Genomic DNA, 18,054 nt, shown 5'->3' on the forward strand with positions numbered 1-18,054 from the left:
TTTGATCATGTTAGTTCCAACAGAGAAAGCCCTTCTTTGTCTTCCTTTTCTTTCTTTGCACACCCACTCCTAACTAAAGCAGAAATACTCAGGCACCGAAAGACAAACTTTGCTCTTCCTTCAAACTCAGTTCATAAGCTGTCTTCAGGAACCTTTCTTAACTCCCTTGTAATAATAATAATAGTTCAGTTTTTAAAATTTGTCTCTCTTAAAAGGTTGTGAGTATCTTGAAGATAGACTAAATCCCTGGTTTTTAGCTCTGTAAATGTTTAATGAAGGAATGAATGTATTTGATGTTTTCTAAAGTCAGTTTAGTTTTCAGTTCTCATGGATGCTAACTTTCAAAATATTCCCATATCCTTGTTTTATTTTTCATTTTTTTTATTTCGGGCATACTCATAACCCCTGATGGTTACCTTAGTTGCACCTTAGTTAACATCCTGTGTTTGCTTTGAAAATATGCAGATTCAGACACTTAAAAAATATATATATATATATAAGGATAATTGCTATACAGAATTTTGTTGTTTTCTGTCAAACCTCAACATGTATCCGCCATAGGTATATGTATATCCCCTCCCTTTTGAAAGTCCCTCCCATCTTTCTCCCATCTCACCCCTCTGGGTTGATACAGCGCCCCTGTTTGAGTTTTCCTGAGCCATACAGCAAATTCCCGTTGGTTATCTGTTTCACGTATGGTAATGCACGTTTCCATGCTACTCACCCTCTCCTCCCCTCTCCCCGTGTCCGTAAGGCTGTTCTCTGTGTGTTTCTCCACTGCTGCCCTGCAAATAAATTCTTCAGTACCATTTTTCTAGATGCTGTATATATGCATTAGTATGCGATATTTATTTTCTCTTTCTGACTTACTTCAGTCTGTATAATAGGCTCTAGGTTCATCCACCTCATTAGAACTGACTCAAATGCGTTCCTTTTTATGGCTCAATAATATTCCATTGTGTATATGTACCACAACTTCTTTATCCATTCATCTGTCGATGGGCATCTAGGTTGCTTCCATGTTCTAGCTATTGTAAATAGCGCTGCAATGAACAATGGGATGTGTCTTTTTCAATTTTGGTTTCCTCAGGGTGTATGCCTAAGAGTGGGATTGCTGAGTCATATGGTGGTTTTATTCCTGGTATTTTAAGGAATCTCCATACCGTCTTCCATAGTGGCTGTATCAATTTACATTCCCACCAACTGTGCAAGAGCGTTCCCTTTTGTCCACACCCTCTCCAGCATTTATTGTTTGTAGACTTTTTGATGATGGCCATTCTGACTGGTGTGAGGTGATGCCTCATTGTAATTTTTATTAGCCTTTCTCTAATAATGAGGGATGTTGAGCATCTTTTCATGTGTTTGTTAGCCATCTGTATGTCTTCTTTGGAGAAATGTCTGTTTAGGTCTTTCTCCCACTTTTTGATTGGGTTGTTTGTTTTTCTGGTATTGAGTTGTATGAGCTGCTTGTCTATTTTGGAAATTAATCCTTTGTCAGTTGTTTCATCTGCTGTTATTTTCTCCCATTCTGAGGGTTGTCTTTTCACCTTGCTTAAAGTTTCCTTTGCTGTGCAAAAGCTTTTACGTTTAATCAGGTCCCACTTATTTACTTTTGTTTTTATTTCTGTTACTCTAGGAGGTGGGTCATAGAGGATCTTGCTTTGATTTATGTCATCGGGTGTTCTGCCTTTGTTTTCCTCCAAGAGTTTCTGGTCTTACATTTAGGTCTTTAATCCATTTAGAGTTTATCTTTGTGTATGGTGTTAGGAAGTGTTCTAATTTCATTCTTTTGCATGTAGCTGTCCAGTTTCCCCAGCACCATTTATTGAACAGGCTGTCTTTGCCCCGTTGTATATTCTTGCCTCCTTTGTCGAAATAAGGTACCCACAGGTGCATGGGTTTATTTCTGGGCTTTCTCTCTTGTTTCATTGGTCTGTATTTCTGTTTTTGTGCTGGTACCATACTGTCTTGATGACTGTCGTTTTGTAGTATAATCTGAAGTCAGGAAGGTTGATTCCTTCAGCTCCATTCTTCTTTCTCAAGACTGCTTTAGCTCTTTGGGGTCTCTTGTGTTTCCATATGAATTGTGAAATTTTTTGTCTAGTTCTGTGAAAAATTCCATTGGTAATTTGATAGGGATTGCATTGAATCTGTAGATTGTGTTTGGTAGTATAGTCTTTTTCACAATATTGATTCTTCCTACCCAGGATCATGGTATATTTCTCCATCTGTCTTCTTTGATTTCTTTCACCAGTGTCATATAATTTTCTGTGTACAGTTCTTTTGTCTCCTTAGGTAAGTTTATTCCTAGATATTTAATTCTTTTTGATGTAATGGTGAATGGGATTGATTCCTTAATTTCTCTTTCTGATTTTTTCATTGTTAGTATAGAGAAATACAGTTGATTTCTGTCTACTAATTTTGTATCCTGCAACTTTGCTAAATTCACTGATTAGCTCTACTAATTTTCTGATAGTATCTTTATGGTTTTCTATATACAGTATCGTGTCATCTGCCAACAGTGAGATCTTTACTTCTTCTTTTCCAATCTATATTCCTTTTATTTCTTTTTGTTCTCTGATTGCTGTTGCTAGGACTTCCAGAACCATGTTGAATAATAGTGGTGAAAGTGGACACCCTTGTCTTGTTCCTGATCTTAGGAGTAATGCTTTCAGTTTTTCACCACTGAGAATAATGTTTGCTGTAGGCTTCTCATATATGGCCTCTATGATGTTGAGGTAGTTTCCTTCTGTGCTCACTTTTTTGAAGAGTTTCCATCATAAATGGGTGTTGAATTTTATCAAAGGCTTTTTCTGCATGTCTTGAGATTATCATGTTGTCTTTATCTTTCAATTGGTTAATATTGGTATATCACATTGATTGATTTGCATATATTGAAGAATCCTTGCATCCCTGGAATAAGCTGATCATGGTGTATGAGCTTTTTTACTGTGTTGTTGAATTCTGTTTTCTAAAATTTTATTGAGGATTTTTGCAGCTATGTTTATCAGTGATGCTGGCCTGTAGTTTTCTTTTTTGTTGTTGTGCTTGTCTGGTTTTGGTATCAGGGTGATGGTGGCCTCATAGAATGAGTTTGGAAGTGTTCCTTCCTCTGCAATTTTTTGAAAGAGTTTTAGAAGCATAGGCATTAGCTCTTGTGTAAATCTTTGACAGAATTCCCCTGTGGAACCATCTGGTCCTGGGCTTTTGTTTTTTGGGAGATTTTTGATCACAGCTTCAATTTCAGTGCTTATAACTGGGTTTTTCATAATTTCTGGTTCAATCTCGGAAGATTGAACTTTTCTAAGAATCTGTCCGTTTCTTCCAGATTATCCATTTTATCGCCCCAGAGTTGTTCAGAACAGTCTCTTATGATCCTTTGTATTTCTCCATCGTCTGTTGCAACCTCTCCTTTTTCACTTTTGATTTTGTTGATTTGATTTTTCTCTTTTTTCCCTTGATGATTCTGGCTAAAGGTTTGTCCATTTTGTTTATCTTCTCAAAGAACCCGCTTTTAGTTTTATTAATCTTTACTATTGTTTCTTCCATTTCTTTTTCACTTACTTCTGCTCTGATCTTTGTGATTTCTTTCCTTCTGCTAATTTTTTTTTCTCTTCTTTTTCCAGTCGTTTTAGGTGTAAAGTTAGGCTGTCTATTCGATGTTTTTCTTGTTTCTTGAAGTAGGATTGCTATAAACTTCCCTCTTAGAACTGCTTTTGCTGCAACCCGTAGGTTTTGGGTTGTTGTGTTTTCATTTTCATTTGTTTCTAGAAGTTTTTTGATTTCTTCAGTAACCTGTTGGTTATTTAGACACGTATGGTTAATCTCCATGTGTTTGTGTTTCTTACAGTTTTTTTTCTTGTAATTGATATCTAGTCTCATAGCGCTGTGGTCAGAAAAGATGCTTGATACAATTTCAATTTTCTTAAATTTACTGAGGTTTGGTTTGTGACCTGAGATGTGGTCTATCCTGGAGAATGTTTCATGCACATTTGAGAAGAAGGTGTATTCTTCTGCATTTGGATGGAATGTCCTGAAGATATCAGTGATATCCATCTCATCTACAGGTGCTTTTTAAAGTGAGTTGAAAATATTTCCCAACATTTTTGTATATTATTGAAGAGATTTTTTACTTTGAGGTGAGAATTTTGAACAAAAGCTTTAATATTTAATGTGTGTGTGTGTGTGCTTAGTCGGGTCTGCCTCTTTGCCACCTCATAGACTAGCCCACCAGATTCCTCTGTCCATGGAACTCTCCAGGCAAGAATACTGAAGTGGGTTGCCATTTCCCATTCCAGGGGATCTTCCCCACCCAGGGATCAAACCCATGTCTCCATCTCCTTGATTAGTAGGCAGATTCTTTACCACTAAGCCTACTGGGAAGCCTAATATTTAACGTTGCTTCAATTTATAATCTGAAACATCAACATAAATGTACTTTGAATTATCTTGTAAATATTTCCCTTATCACCAGTTTTGGTTTCCCAGTTGCAGTACCTCATCTTATGTTTTCTTCGCAATCAAATTGGTGTCAAGTGGTGTTGCTTTAACTGTCATGATCTTAAGTGAAAACACCAGGGCAATTTTAATGCATGCTTTATGCATTCATGCCAGGTGAACGCCAAGTAATGTGCTGTGGTTATCTTCGTTCAGCTAGTTTTAAGAAGCGTGGTGGTAAATTTAAATAAAAAAGGTCAGAAATGCCTAATACCAAGGTAAATATAAAATAAAATTTTATTCTTTGTAATTTGTTTTGTTTAACTGAAGGATGATTGCTTTACAGAATTGTGTTGGATTCTGCCATACATCAACATCAATCAGTCATAGGTCCCCTTCCTCTTGAACCTCCCTCCCACTTCCCTCCCTGTTCCACTCCTCTAGGCTATTACAGAGCACAGCTTTGAGTTCCCTGAGTCATACAGCAAATTCCCGTTGGCTGTCTCTTTTACATACGGTGATGTAAGTTTCCATGTTTCTATCTCCATACGTCCCTTCCTCTCCTTCCTCCGCCGCTGTATCCATAAGTCTATTCTCTAGGTCTGTGTCTCCATTGCTGCCCTGCAAATAATTTCATCAGTACCATCTTTCTAGTAAAACTGTAAAACATCTGATTGTTTAAAGCACAAATGATAACATTGTGGGATTTGTAATGTATACAAAGATTTGACAGCTCTAGTGTAGAGAAGTACAGGGGAGTCAATGGGCTCCCCATATGATTGCAGGGTTTCTACATTTTATATGAAGTGGTGTATTAACTCTAAATACTAAATAGAATGAAAAGTTAAAGATGAACATTTTAATTGTCAGAGAAACCAGTAAAAAATAACGCACAGCCAAAAGATAAACCAAAATTTAATTCTAAAAAAATATCCAAATGATCTGTAGAAGGAAGGGACAAAGGAAGAAAAAACAGAGAAGACAGAATGAAAATAAGATGATAGACCTCAACCCAATCATATCAATTATTATATTAGATTGAAAGAGAACAGATGGAAAAATGTAAATGATATAAATGATAATCAGAAGAAGATTGGAGTGGCTCAGACAAAAGAGATGTCGAGGCAAACGGTATTAACAGAGATTAAAAAGGATGTTTCTTTTTTAATGATTAAAAGACTAAATGTTCAGGAAGATGTAATCATAAATGTATGCATGGAGTAAGCATTGTCAAAATTAAAGGGAGAAGCAAACAGTGTTGGAATCACAGCTGATGATTTCAACATCCTTCTCTCAGCAATCAGTATAGTATCCAAATAGAAAATCAGTAAAAATATATGCAATCTTAATAATGCCTTCAACTGTCTTGACCTAATTGATATTTATAGAACACCATGCCCACATGGCTCATTCCCAAAGACAGACTGTATTCTAGGCCATAAATCGGTTCACAGTACAAAGTAATTTAAATTTAAAAGGATTGAAATCATATATAGTATATTCTCTGATCATAACACAATTAAACTAGGAATCAATAACGATAATATCTCTGTGAAAAACCTCCCATATTTGGAAGCTAAATAACATGCTTTAGAAAATTCATTCATCAAAAAGGAAACCATAAGGAAAATTAGGAAATATTTAGAAGTGAATGGTAATGAAACACAGTTTCTCAAAACTGTGGGATGCAGCCAAAGCAGTGCTGGGAGGAAAGCCTGTAGCTTTTACTGCCTGTGGTCTACAATCTAACAGTCAACTTTTAGAAGCTATGGGATTAAAAAAAGGAAAAGTAAATGCAAAATAAGTAGAAGGAAGGACATGGTAAAAATCAGAGTAGACACTGATGAAGTAAACAAAAGACATACAGCAGAGAAAATTAACAGAAGCAAGATTGTTTTTTAAAAGTATTTTAAAATTGAAATATATTCTACAATTTTTTGTTAGTTTCAGGTAGATGGCAAAGTGATTCAGTTATATATACGTGTCTATTCCTTTTTAGATTCTTTCCTGTTAGAGATTATTACAAGATATTGTATATAGTTCCCTGTGCTTCATGGTAGATCCTGGTTGTGTATCTATTTCATATATGGTAGAGTGTATATATTAAGGTTGGTTTTTTGAAAAGATCAACAAAGTTTATAAATATCAAGCTAGACTGATCTCAAAAAATGACAAATCACTGATAAAACACATGGAAGAAACATTTTAACAATAGAAACCACAGACATTAAGAGGAAAGGAGAGTATTTTGTACAACTTTATGCCAAGAAATTTGACGACTTAGATGAAATGGACAAATATCTTAGAGCTGTCTAATTATTCACCATGTCTTAGAACTACTCTAACTGCCAGATCCTAAGTTCTGAAATCTCTCTCTCTGACCGCATCCCTGCCTGTCTCTGCATCTCATCATGAGCTCTTAATGAGTTTCTTGCTTCTCTAGGTTCAGCCTGCCACCACTTCCTGGTCTAACTGCACTTGCCTTTCTGCCTAGTATAGACTCCTAATCAGTTGTGTAGAGAAGCTTTTACTATTGTTCTCGCTTTGGTCGTTCAGTTCCTCTGCCACAGTGACTTGACAGTTACCAGATCTGAGTCAGTGTCTTTGCTTTGCTTTTCTTATGCCCAGGAGGCCTGGCCTGACTGGACAGCATCATAAAACCCAGCCATTTGTTATGTTATCCAGCAACCAGGTTTGCTCCTAGAGAGTATCAGCTAGCTTCTGCTTTGTGACAGTGAACAACAATAGTTCGACTGTTAACTATTTAGCTCACAAGTCTGAGAATTGGCAGTTTGAGCTGTGCCCAGCTGGCCAGTGGTTCTGGTCTGAGTCAGGCTTGGCTCATCACAGCCAGCCCCAGCCACATGTTGGCTTCAATTGATGAGCTTCTGGCTGACTCACAGTTTGCCTGTACGTGGTTTGTCCCCTTCCATCAGGCCACCCGGGTTGGTTCACCCGTGGTTGGTTAGATTCAGATTCTCAAAGCAGCAAGAGTGGGAGTGCATGAGGCCTTTGGGGGCCTGTCTAGGCTCTCAGCTCATATGTGGCCTCTGCCCATACATTGTTTTGACCAAAGCAAGTTATACGAAGTAGGGGAAATAGAGTCCTGGTGGGAGAAGGAGAATCATGTGGTTGCCATTTCTGTAATCTTGTGGCTAATCTTTTGATTTATGTCTAGTTTGCTGCTGTCTGCTATTCCTTAGCACTCATTTTATGGTTTTTCTGTTGTTTTCCCTGGGTAGTCTTTTCTAATGCCTTTGTTTACATCCATATAAAAATTACTTCCACCTGAAAAATTTTTAAGCCTAACAATTTCAACAACGTGGGTGGCTATATGTTCCAGTTTTAGAATATTTTCCATTACCCTAGAAAGATTTCTCATGTCTATTTGCCATTGATCCCTGTTCCTACCACTAATCTGCAAAACTGCAAATCTGCTCTTTTCTGGACATTATATATAAGTGGAAGCTTAAATACGTAGTCTTCTGCATCTGGCTTCTTTCATGAATATTAATGTTTTTGAGGTTCATCCACGTTGTATCATGTATCAGCAGTTTGTTCATTTTTATTGCTGAATTGTATTTTAGTCTGTGAATATACCATACTTCATTTATCCGTTCAACAGTTGATGGACATTTTATTTTTCTCCAATTTTTAGCTGTTATAAATAATACTGCTGAATATTTGCTTGGAATCTTTGTGTGGACATACATTTCCACTCGTCTTGAGTTGATGCCTGGGAGTTGAATTCCTAGCTTATGTGATAAGTGTCTGTTTAATTTTTAAAGGAAATTATTAAACTCTTTCCCAAAGTGACTGTACAGTTTAACATTCTCATCGGCAGCGTATGAGGGTTCCAGTTCCTCCACATCCTTGGCAAGCTTGTTGTCTTTCTGATTATAGCTCTTCTGGTGGGTCTGAAGTGGTATTGCTGTAGTTTTCGTTTTGCCTTTCCCTAATGACTAATGATCTTTGAGATGTTTTTTGTGTGCTTGTTAGCAGTTCAGATATCTTCTTTAGTGAAACGTTCAGATCTTTTCCCGTCTTTATTTTACTTTTTGCTTTATTGAAATACTGCATTTATTTCACACGTATATTTTCGTCTTTCCACCATTTTAGTTTGTCTGATCACCATGACTACTGTGTCCTGTCACAGCCGTCCATATATTCTTAAGACTGAGCAAATGGTAGAGTTCCATTTTTAAAAATAAAATGGGCAATTTGGACAATGCGTTCTTGGCAGTGAACCTGGGTAGCATTTATCAGACACAGTAGGGGAAGTTTTCACCCTGCATTATAAAAAGTACAACCAGATATCAACTGGGACAGAAATGAAATAAGATGGAAAGTTCTGACAAAAGATTTAAATTGTTTTCTTAAAGAGATTTCCTCAACTGCAGGAAATCTTGAGTAGTTTTCAGGTCAGTCATCTGGAGCAATTCTTCACATAATCGATGATTTTGGTTTCCACTTTGGGAGATAACCACCATTTTCTATACTCGCTTGCATTTTTTTAATGTCTTCTACAGAACAGGTCCTTTCTGTGTCTTAGGAGTTTTCTCCCCCCTCCCTTTTTTTTTTTTTTTTTAAATGTTCTTGACATCTTGATCTTGGTAGTGATGGTTTGAGTCTCTTCCATTCTCGTTTGATTTCTGTGCAATTTTTGCTTTAGTATCTCATATAGACTTCTTAAACATTTTCTTTATTGGAGTCTAGTTGATACACAGTGTTGTGTTACTTTCTGCTGTAGCGCACAGTGAAGGAGTGATGCATCGTAAAGATTTCTTTACTGGAGCTTTCAGCTTGTAACAATCATCATCATCACCTTCATCCGCATCGAGTTTTGCTTTTTGCTGTGGAGCCTTGTTGCCACTTCCAGGGGCAGGTTGCTCTCCAGGGATACTTAGGGGTTTCCAGCATCTTCGTCTTCCTCCACTGCAGCCATGTGCTGCCCACCAATACGCACAGACCTGCACCGCCATTCACCTGCGAGACCCCAGGCGTTGTCATTTCAAAGTCCTCAAGGCAAACTGTTGATTAGAAAGATATTTCTCAAAGTCGCCAGTGTTGCTTTACTTGGGCTGACTTTATCATTCGTTGCCTCTGCTTCAATAATGTGCAAAACCATCTTTTGCCCTGGCCCCTCCACTGATTGTTTTCAAAGATACCTGCTCACTTTCATCACACTTCATGACCAGGACAGTTCTGTGGCCTCTGGGTGGCTTTCTGTGGACTGTGGCTCACTCGTAGGTGGGAGAGAAGGCAGAGAAAGAGAAATGACTTCTCTTCCAGGGAACAGCTGTACAAGATGGGATCCTACCAGAGCTAATCTCTGCCCATTTTAAAATTGTTTCTCTGTCTTCCTCTTGAGTTGTAAGAGTTCTTTATATATTCTGGTTCCAAGTCCTTTAATAGACACATAATTTGCAAATGTTTTCTTACACTGTGTGGTTTGTCATTTCGTTTACCTAATGGTATCTTTTTAAATGCAAAAGTTTAAAATTTTTAGGAAGTTATTTTATCAGTTATTTTCCTTTCTTATCATGCTTTTGATGTCATATCTCAGAACCCTACCTCACCCAAAGTCATGAAAATTTTTTTTTTTTTTCTTCTAGAAATTTACAGTTCTGGTTCTTACATGTAGACCATGATCCATTTTGAGTTTTTCTCTGTTTTCTGAGTTTGTGAATTATTGGTATTGACTATTTAAATATTTGATAGGGTTCAAAGTGAAGCCATTTGAGGCTGATGTTTTCTTTGTGGGAATATTTTTAAGATATCAATTCTGCTGCTGCTGCTAAGTCACTTCAGTCGTGTCTGACTCTGTGCGACCCCATAGATGGCAGCCCACCAGGCTCCGCCGTCCCTGGGATTCTCCAGGCAAGAACACTGGAGTGGGTTGCCATCTCCTTCTCCAATGCATGAAAGTGAAAAGTCAAAGTGAAGTCACTCAGTCGTGTCCGACTCTTCGCAACCCCATGGACTGCAGCCTACCAGGCTCCTCCATCCATGGGATTTTCCAGGCAAGAGTACAGGAGTGGGGTGCCATTGCCTTCTCCAAAGATATCAATTTAAAATTTAAGTATTCAGATTTTAAACTTTATATACATGCCTGTTAAGATATTCTATTTTTTCTTGAGTCAGTTTGATAATTTGTGTCTTTCTAAAAATTTGTTCATTTTATCTAAACTGTCTGATTTGTTGGCCTACTAATAGGCCAACAAATCTTTTACTGCTTTTAATTTCTGTAGGGTTGTTAATACTTTCAGATTCCTTTCATTCAGTTGGAGTTTGTTCTCCTGTTCTGTTGCACACTTTTGTCACTATTCTTGTGTCCAGGGCCAAGTGGGAGGAAGAGAGAGAAAGAGTAAGATGGGAGTTTGTCCCACTTTCTTGGGATCAGAGAGGAAGGTTTCCTTCCTAAGAGTTCTAATTCCTATTCCCCTGGGACTTCTAATGTTACTGGATTAGCAGTGACTTCTAATGTCACTGCTCATGGGATTGGTTGAAAGCTGAGGCTAAGAGACCTCAGAGAAGAAAAAGATGGGGGATGTCTGCACTCTGTCTGAGTCTTAAGGATTCCCTCCCTCACTCAGAAGCCAGGATGAGGGGGCGTTTCCTGGAACTGTCTCTGCTTCAGAGTCAGTACCAGCTCTGGGTTTCAAGCTGGCCTGCTGAGTTGCATTCAGCCTGGGGATGCTGGAGGTCAAACGCAGCAAAGCCATCACTGGTTTGGTGGTACTTGGAATTCTGGCCTTTCTGCTTCAGGCTTCTCTCTACTCTTTCCTATTCAGAATCCTCAGAAGTGGCTCAGTGCATCCTGTCCAAGTGTGTATCTGTGCTCAGTGGCGGGTATACGCTTATTCTAATTTATTGTAACCAGAACCACAGCCTGTTTTTAATCAGTCTATCTCCCTTTCACCTTAAACCCATTGCTTTCCTTCTTTAATTTATTTACTTTTTGGAAAATTTCATTGTATTTTGCCATCTGATAAGATGATGCTGCTAGGTGGGGGCTTCCCTGGTGGCTCACCGGCAGGCAGATATGCCAGTGCGGGAGACATGGGTTCAGTCCCTGGTCCGGGAAGATCCCCCATGCTGTGAAGCATCTGAGCCCATGGGCCACAGCTATTGAGCCTGTGCTCGAGAGCCCAGAAGCCATAACTACTGAGCCCATGGGCTGCAGCTGCTGAAGGCCGAATGCCCTAGAGCCTGGGCTCTGCAACAGGAGAAGCCAGCGCAGTGAGAAGCCTGAGCGCTGCGACTAAGGAAAAACCTGCACAGCAATGAAGACCTGGCACAGCCATCAAAAAAAAGATGATGCTGGTAGAGATGTGTTTTGCTACATATAACCCATGCAGTACTGAAGAGTCCACCTCTTTCATCATTATGCAGATTTTTTTAGGAATCTAAGTTCAATACACTGTCTTTTGGAAGAAAAAAATTCTTTTCGTTTAGTCTCATCATTCTCCAGATTTTCTGGATTTCTTTCTAATTCTTGAAAACCAAATAGGTTGAGATTAAAGAACCACATACAGATTTTATTTACAAAGAGAAGAGAACTCTCACATTAAGAAGTAATTTAGCATTAAACTGTTACTTTTAAATAACTAGCTGATTGATTCTGGAGAATCATTCATGAATCCCAATAGGTAAATTCCTGACCTGACCCCCTGCACAGTGGCTGCAAGGACGAGGCAGTAGGAGTCTGTGAGTATTTCCAAGTCACCTAGACTCTAGCTCTCTTGTTTTGAAAGCTGCTCTAGGGTGTCCTGAAGAAATTACAGATATATATGGGGAGATATAGATGTGGGCTTCCCTGGTGGCTCAGACGGTAAAGCATCTGCCTGCAATGTAGGAGGCCTGGGTTCAATCCCTGGGTCGGGAAGATCTCCTGGAGAAGGAAATGACAATGCACTCCAGTACTCGCTGTCTGGAAAATTCCATGGATGAAGGAGTCTGGTAGGCTGCAGTCCATGGGATTGCAAAGACTGAGCAACTTCACTGGTTCACTGGTATGTGGAGATTTGGTGTAATTTTCCAATTTAAAAAAATGACATAGTCACCAACAGAAACTTAAAATTTTTCCAAGTAAAATAATAATAATGAAATCCAGCTAGTTCCTGCTGCTCTGAAATCCTTCTACAGGATCTTAGCCCATGGTCGGAGGCATTCTGAGAATCTGATGAAAGCTGTGGTCCACATCTTGAGAAAAATTGGAGATGCACAGACATAGTTTTGCACATACTTTTAAATGCTTGCAGGAGCTGTCTTCATGCTCATCTTTGGAAACCAGATATGACCAGATATCCTTGCCTGTTAGGATTGTCCTGGGCAGTGCCTTGGCAGGTTGAACTTAGATGTGAGATGTTGTGGAAAACCTCCTGTAAATTACCTGTGAAACTTGGAGAAGTAGTATCGCAGAGTCCTCAGTCCCTAGCCTACAACTTGAAATTCCAGCTCAGATCTTTTTCCTTCAGTACGGAGGCAGGAGGTACCCTTCAGGCTGGTGTGGTTGCTCCAAGTTTGTTGGAACTTGTGAAGTGTGTGTTCTGGAGTATATAGGGCTACAAAAGCTCCCCGAGGAGAGATTTCCCAGCCCCCCTTCAAATGCGGCTGTCACAGGGCCCGTGAGAGTGGGGAGGGTGCTGGCCAAGCAGAGGGGTGGGGAGAGTGCTGACTCAGGCACTGAAGACCTACTGGCAGGCATGTTCCTCAGCTTACCTTGGGTGAGTCACTTAGTACTGCTGTGAACCCCTTTCTCTTTAGGTAAAGTGGAAATAGCAGTACCTGTTCTGTCATTTTATAGGACTTTGTGAGAATTAGTGACAATAATATATGTGATTTTTAAAATATGCAAGTGTCTCAAAGTGGAAAGGACACATAGCATAATAGCTATGACAAAATGGCACTGTCGTTATTCACCATGCATTTATTCATTAGTAAATACATCTCATCTAATACTCACAGGGCATCTTTAACTTCCCTGTGCTCCTGGTTTGGAATATAGTTCTTCTGTCTTTCAAATAGGCCTTCCCTTGTGGCTCAGCAATAAAGAATCCACCTGTTAATTCAGGAGACGTGGGTTTGACTCCTGGGTCAGGAAGATCCCCTGGAGAAGGAAATGGCAATCCACTCCAGTATTCTTGCCTGGGAAATCCCATGGACAGAGGAGCCTGGTGGGCTACAGCTCATGAGCTTGCCAAGAGTCAGGCACAACTTAGCGACTGAAAGAGCAGCAGTATCTCTCAAATACTTTCTAGAATCTCTTCATATGTAGAAAAGAGAATAAAAGGAAGTTTGGTAGTACAGAATAAGGAAGTCAACTAATTTGTATACTGTTTACATTGGAAAGATCAGTAATTACATAGTTTATCGTGGCTTTTAAAATGATAGTCAAAGGGAGTAGGATGAGTTTCAGCTTTCCTGAAGCTAGTGAGATCTGATCCTGTCCCGTTCCCTGTCCTGGAGATGACCTAGTTACGGGGGCGAATGATAGCTGCCCTTTTCCTCAGCGTGCCCCGTCTTTACAGATGTCTATCTCTTTTAATCATCCCTTGCCTGAGGTTCAGGGGCTCCCCGAGTTGAAATTCCAGCCCTGGCTCTTTAACCTGCAGAGTCTGTGCTCACAGCTCCTGAGAAGCCGGGAAGTGGGGCTGAATTACAGCGAGCTCAATTGGCATTTGCCCTTCCTGGGGTTCATAGGGGTCAGTGTTAATTAACATTCTTTAACCTTGAAGGCTCAGAATAACCTTCGAGCTTACTCTTCAAGACCTAGAGACAGTGGTAAATAAAATCTCACCCATCTGAAAGCAGGATGAAAACTAGGATGGAAGCAGGTTCTAACTTTTAGGAAGTGATCATTTTGCTGTACACCTGAAACTCACACAACATTGTAAATCAGCTATACTCCAAAATAAAATAAAAATTAGGGCAACTTTCCTGGTGGTCCAGTGCTTAAGGCCCCATGCTTCCAGGGCACGGGATACCCAGTTCCATTCCCGGTCAGGGAGCTAAGATCTCATATGCTGTGTGGTGTGAACTGAAATTAAAACAAAACCCCAAAAAAGTAAGGTTCTGTGAGTTCCACTTTTTAATTTTGAAATCCTTAAAGAAATGAATTTCCATTGCTTTTATCTATTTTTGAGAGCTTTCCCCAAACATGTTGGGTTTACATTTCTGAGTTATTAGGTGATACGAAGCAAAAGATGATATTAATGTGCAAATACAGTGCATTTTCTCCTTTATTGTTAGAAAGGAAAAAGTGCTGGTGTTTCCATAGATGCAGGCAGTGTTGTGTCTGTAGGCTGAATCCCCCATCAATCTGGGCCTGCTGGTTACATTACCAACGTGGCAGAATAGAAGAAACCCAAGGCTGAATTTTAAGTAACATTCCTGGTTGTTTAGAGTCTCTTAAAAATGTTCAGAATACCTAGCTGTATGTCTGAGTCATCTGCTGTACTGGGTGGGAGGTAAAATTGGGGAATTTTGGCTGGCTACTGCTATGTTACAATTTCTCTAGAAACCTTAAGAAAATAATGGTCTTGAGCATGCCTTGAGCTGTTCTCAGGGAAACTATGGCAACGGGCCTTTTAATTAAAGCTGAAGTAGTGTGTGTGGCTTAGAAAACAGAGATGCTGCCAGTTGATAGGAAGAGTGTACGAGAATAATCCAGACAACTGAAAAAAAGAATTTCATCTTAGATATATTTGGTAATTCTTTGTTCTGTATATTGTTCAAAGAAATGATAGGGAAACTCTTTTAGTGGATATCAGTATTTGACGTTAGAATGTTATGTATATATTTAAAGAGAATATAGTTTCCTGATTATGGTTTTAAGATTAATGTTCCAATTAATTTATAATTCTTGAGTACACATTAACTGACAGTTGGAAGACCAACCTGGAGGGCGGCCAACCTAGGGTGGGTCACAGAATGGATGTTATTTCCATTTTGATACTAGAGACTGTTAACATGTCCTGGTGAAATGCACCAGTGGGTTGGTGGGCAACAAATTAGTAAACGGTTCCTCTCTTGAGCTGAACCGTTGACAGCCTACATGCTAGAATTTATTATGAAGGCACAGCATACCAAAAAGTAACCTAAAAAGCAGAAACTAAACAGAAAAGCAAAAGTTGCCGCTCTTCTCGGGTCCAAGTACCTGTTGTGTACCAACACCCAGTGATGGAGAGATCTGATCATCCTCTTTGTCCGAGGGAATGTGAGCGTATGCCTGTCGTGGTGGTCCTTCCCTTTTGCTCTTGGAACGCACCTGTTTGGGGGGTGAGTTGTGTAGTCCCTTGGTGAGGGCAGTCGCTGCAGAGGTGAGGAGCGCCTGATGAAATAGAGTCGCAGGGACGGACGTAGAGCCGGGACATGGACGGGACCGCTCCCGCAGCAGTCTGTTATCTGGGCTCTTGGCCTGCGGTTCCAGGCCGCCTCGTGCTCTCCTGTCGGCCGAGTTAGCTGCCTAGAGTCAGATGGGACCCCCCCGCCCCCCTCTCCGTCTGCCTGTGGGATCGGTCGTGGTTTCTCAGCCTCAGCTGGGCACACAGCCTGAGCTCAGCCGTGGCCCAGCCGCCCCCGTCCCCCGCCTGCCACATAGGTGGTTCCGTGGTAGAATTCTCACCTCCCATCCTGCTGCGTTTTCATGCTATTGCCAGAGCTGGAATTCTGCCGCTCTTTTATTTGTGTGTTTGGTAATTCCTCTGTGTGTGTGTGTGTGTGTGTGTGTGTGTGTGTGAACCCGCTTCAGTCGTTCCTTTTCCTACTTCAAAAGGAGAATGAAGCCTCACCTCTTCTGTCCCTTTATCTCGCAATCCTTCCTTAACCCTCCCGGGGCTGGATGAGGGCACCAGGTGTGGGGACCAACGCATCTGTCTCCCAAGGCAGGTGCCACGCACCTTTCCTCTTGTCTCTCTGTAGCCTTGTGTGGCATCTGGCGTGGGATGCGTCTTTCCTCGCTGTGTGTTGAATATTTGATGTTTGGTAAATATTTGATGGACCAATGAATGGGATTAAGTGGATAAGATCATTGGAGTCACTGGTGCCTGTGTGAGAAAACACAGTAGTTGAAGTTCGGTTTTCCTGTTTTCCGTCTTGTCCCTCATCTTCCTGCTGCTCTGGGTACCACTGCCCTCAGGCTGGTTTTCGGGCTTCCCAGAACACTTTTCTCTGGGTATTACAGGCTTGCCTTGTCCCTGAGTGCCTTGAACTCCTACAATACTCTTTCCTTTCCAGATTTTCACTCTTGGTTCCAATCAGAATGCCATTTCCATACTGAAGGATGCAGCTAGACACAATTAAAGGATAATCATGTGGACCTAATTCATCCCAGGTTATAAAAGACTGATGGGGAGACCCCAAGGAGACACTGAGATTTGGATTCCACAGTACACGGGGTTGCAGGTTTCTGACTGGGTGCATTGCCTTCCACTTCCTGCAGAATATTAATGCCGTCTCTACACAGGTTTTCATGCCGGGATTTGGATTATGTCATTCAGTCATGACAAAGGAATATTTTGAGAGCTGTCTTGCTTGCAGCCCGTTTCAGCAAAATTACTGTCTTTGTTCAGCAGCACTTGTGCAGTTATTTGAATACTTTATTGCTTTTTTGTATCTTTTTAAAAAAACATAAATGACTGAACATTGGAAAAATAACTACCTATGCTGGTAATGGGAAATTAAATCTCACACAGTTAATGCACTTCATAGAAAAATGTACAAAATCATCAGGTGAGGCCAAAGAGTCAACTCTGCCTCAAATGGATACTTATGGAATTGAAGCCCATCTCTAGTCTTTCATTATGTGGAGAAAGAAAGCCAAAGTCAGGGACGTGTCTGGAATTCTGAAACTCTGTCCCTGAGGGTTCTCTGCAGAAGGGGAGCTCTTGGTAAGGGTTTTTAAAATAATATTTCCAATAACATGTATTTATTTTGTTGTGTTTTTATTTACTTATTTATTGGAGTATAAGTGTTTACGATATTGTGTTAGATTCTGGTGTATAGGAAAGGGAATCAGACGCATGTATTTAGGTCACCACAGAGCACTGAGTAGAGTTCTCTGTGCTATTCAGTAAGTTCTCGTTAGTTACCTATCTTATATATAGCATCAGTAGTGTGTATATGTCAATAAGAAGCTCACAAATCATCCCACCCCTTCTTTCCCCCGTTGGTGTCTATACATTTGTTCTCTACATCTGTGTCTCTATTTCTGTTTTGCAAATAAGTTTATCTTTACCATTTTTCTAGATTCCATATATATATATATTTAATATATGATATTTGTTTTTCTCTTTCTGACTTACTTCACCCTGTATGACAGTCTCTAGGTCCATTACTAAGGATCCTTATCTTACAGTTTCTGGGCTTGAAGCCTAAATCTGTTACGTGAGTTTTGCACATTTAATTTCTTTTGTGCTTTCACAGGCACATTTTGTACAGAGGAGGGGCTGCTTGTCAAAGGGAAAGAAGATGTGCCTAGGTTTCCTTCAAGCTGCCCGTTTTTCAGTGTTACTAACTTTTGCTTTAAACCCTTCAGCTTCCCTGGTAGTTCAGTGCTAAAGAATCTGCCTGCCAATGCAGGAGACAAGAGTTTGATCCCTGGGTTGGGAAGAT

General features: G+C 40.1%; 1 protein-coding gene and 1 pseudogene across 4 annotated transcripts in view; one reads left to right on the forward strand and one right to left on the reverse strand.

Moving 5' to 3' along the window:
* Positions 1-18,054, forward strand: part of DST (dystonin) — a 522,626-nt gene that overhangs the window by 10,435 nt on the left and 494,137 nt on the right. The gene's annotated exons all lie outside the window — the stretch shown is intronic.
* Positions 8,814-9,629, reverse strand: LOC138069626 (nucleophosmin pseudogene; annotated as a pseudogene).

The sequence above is a fragment of the Capricornis sumatraensis genome, chromosome 22 (genome assembly GCF_032405125.1).
Source record: "Capricornis sumatraensis isolate serow.1 chromosome 22, serow.2, whole genome shotgun sequence".
NCBI lineage: Eukaryota > Metazoa > Chordata > Mammalia > Artiodactyla > Bovidae > Capricornis > Capricornis sumatraensis.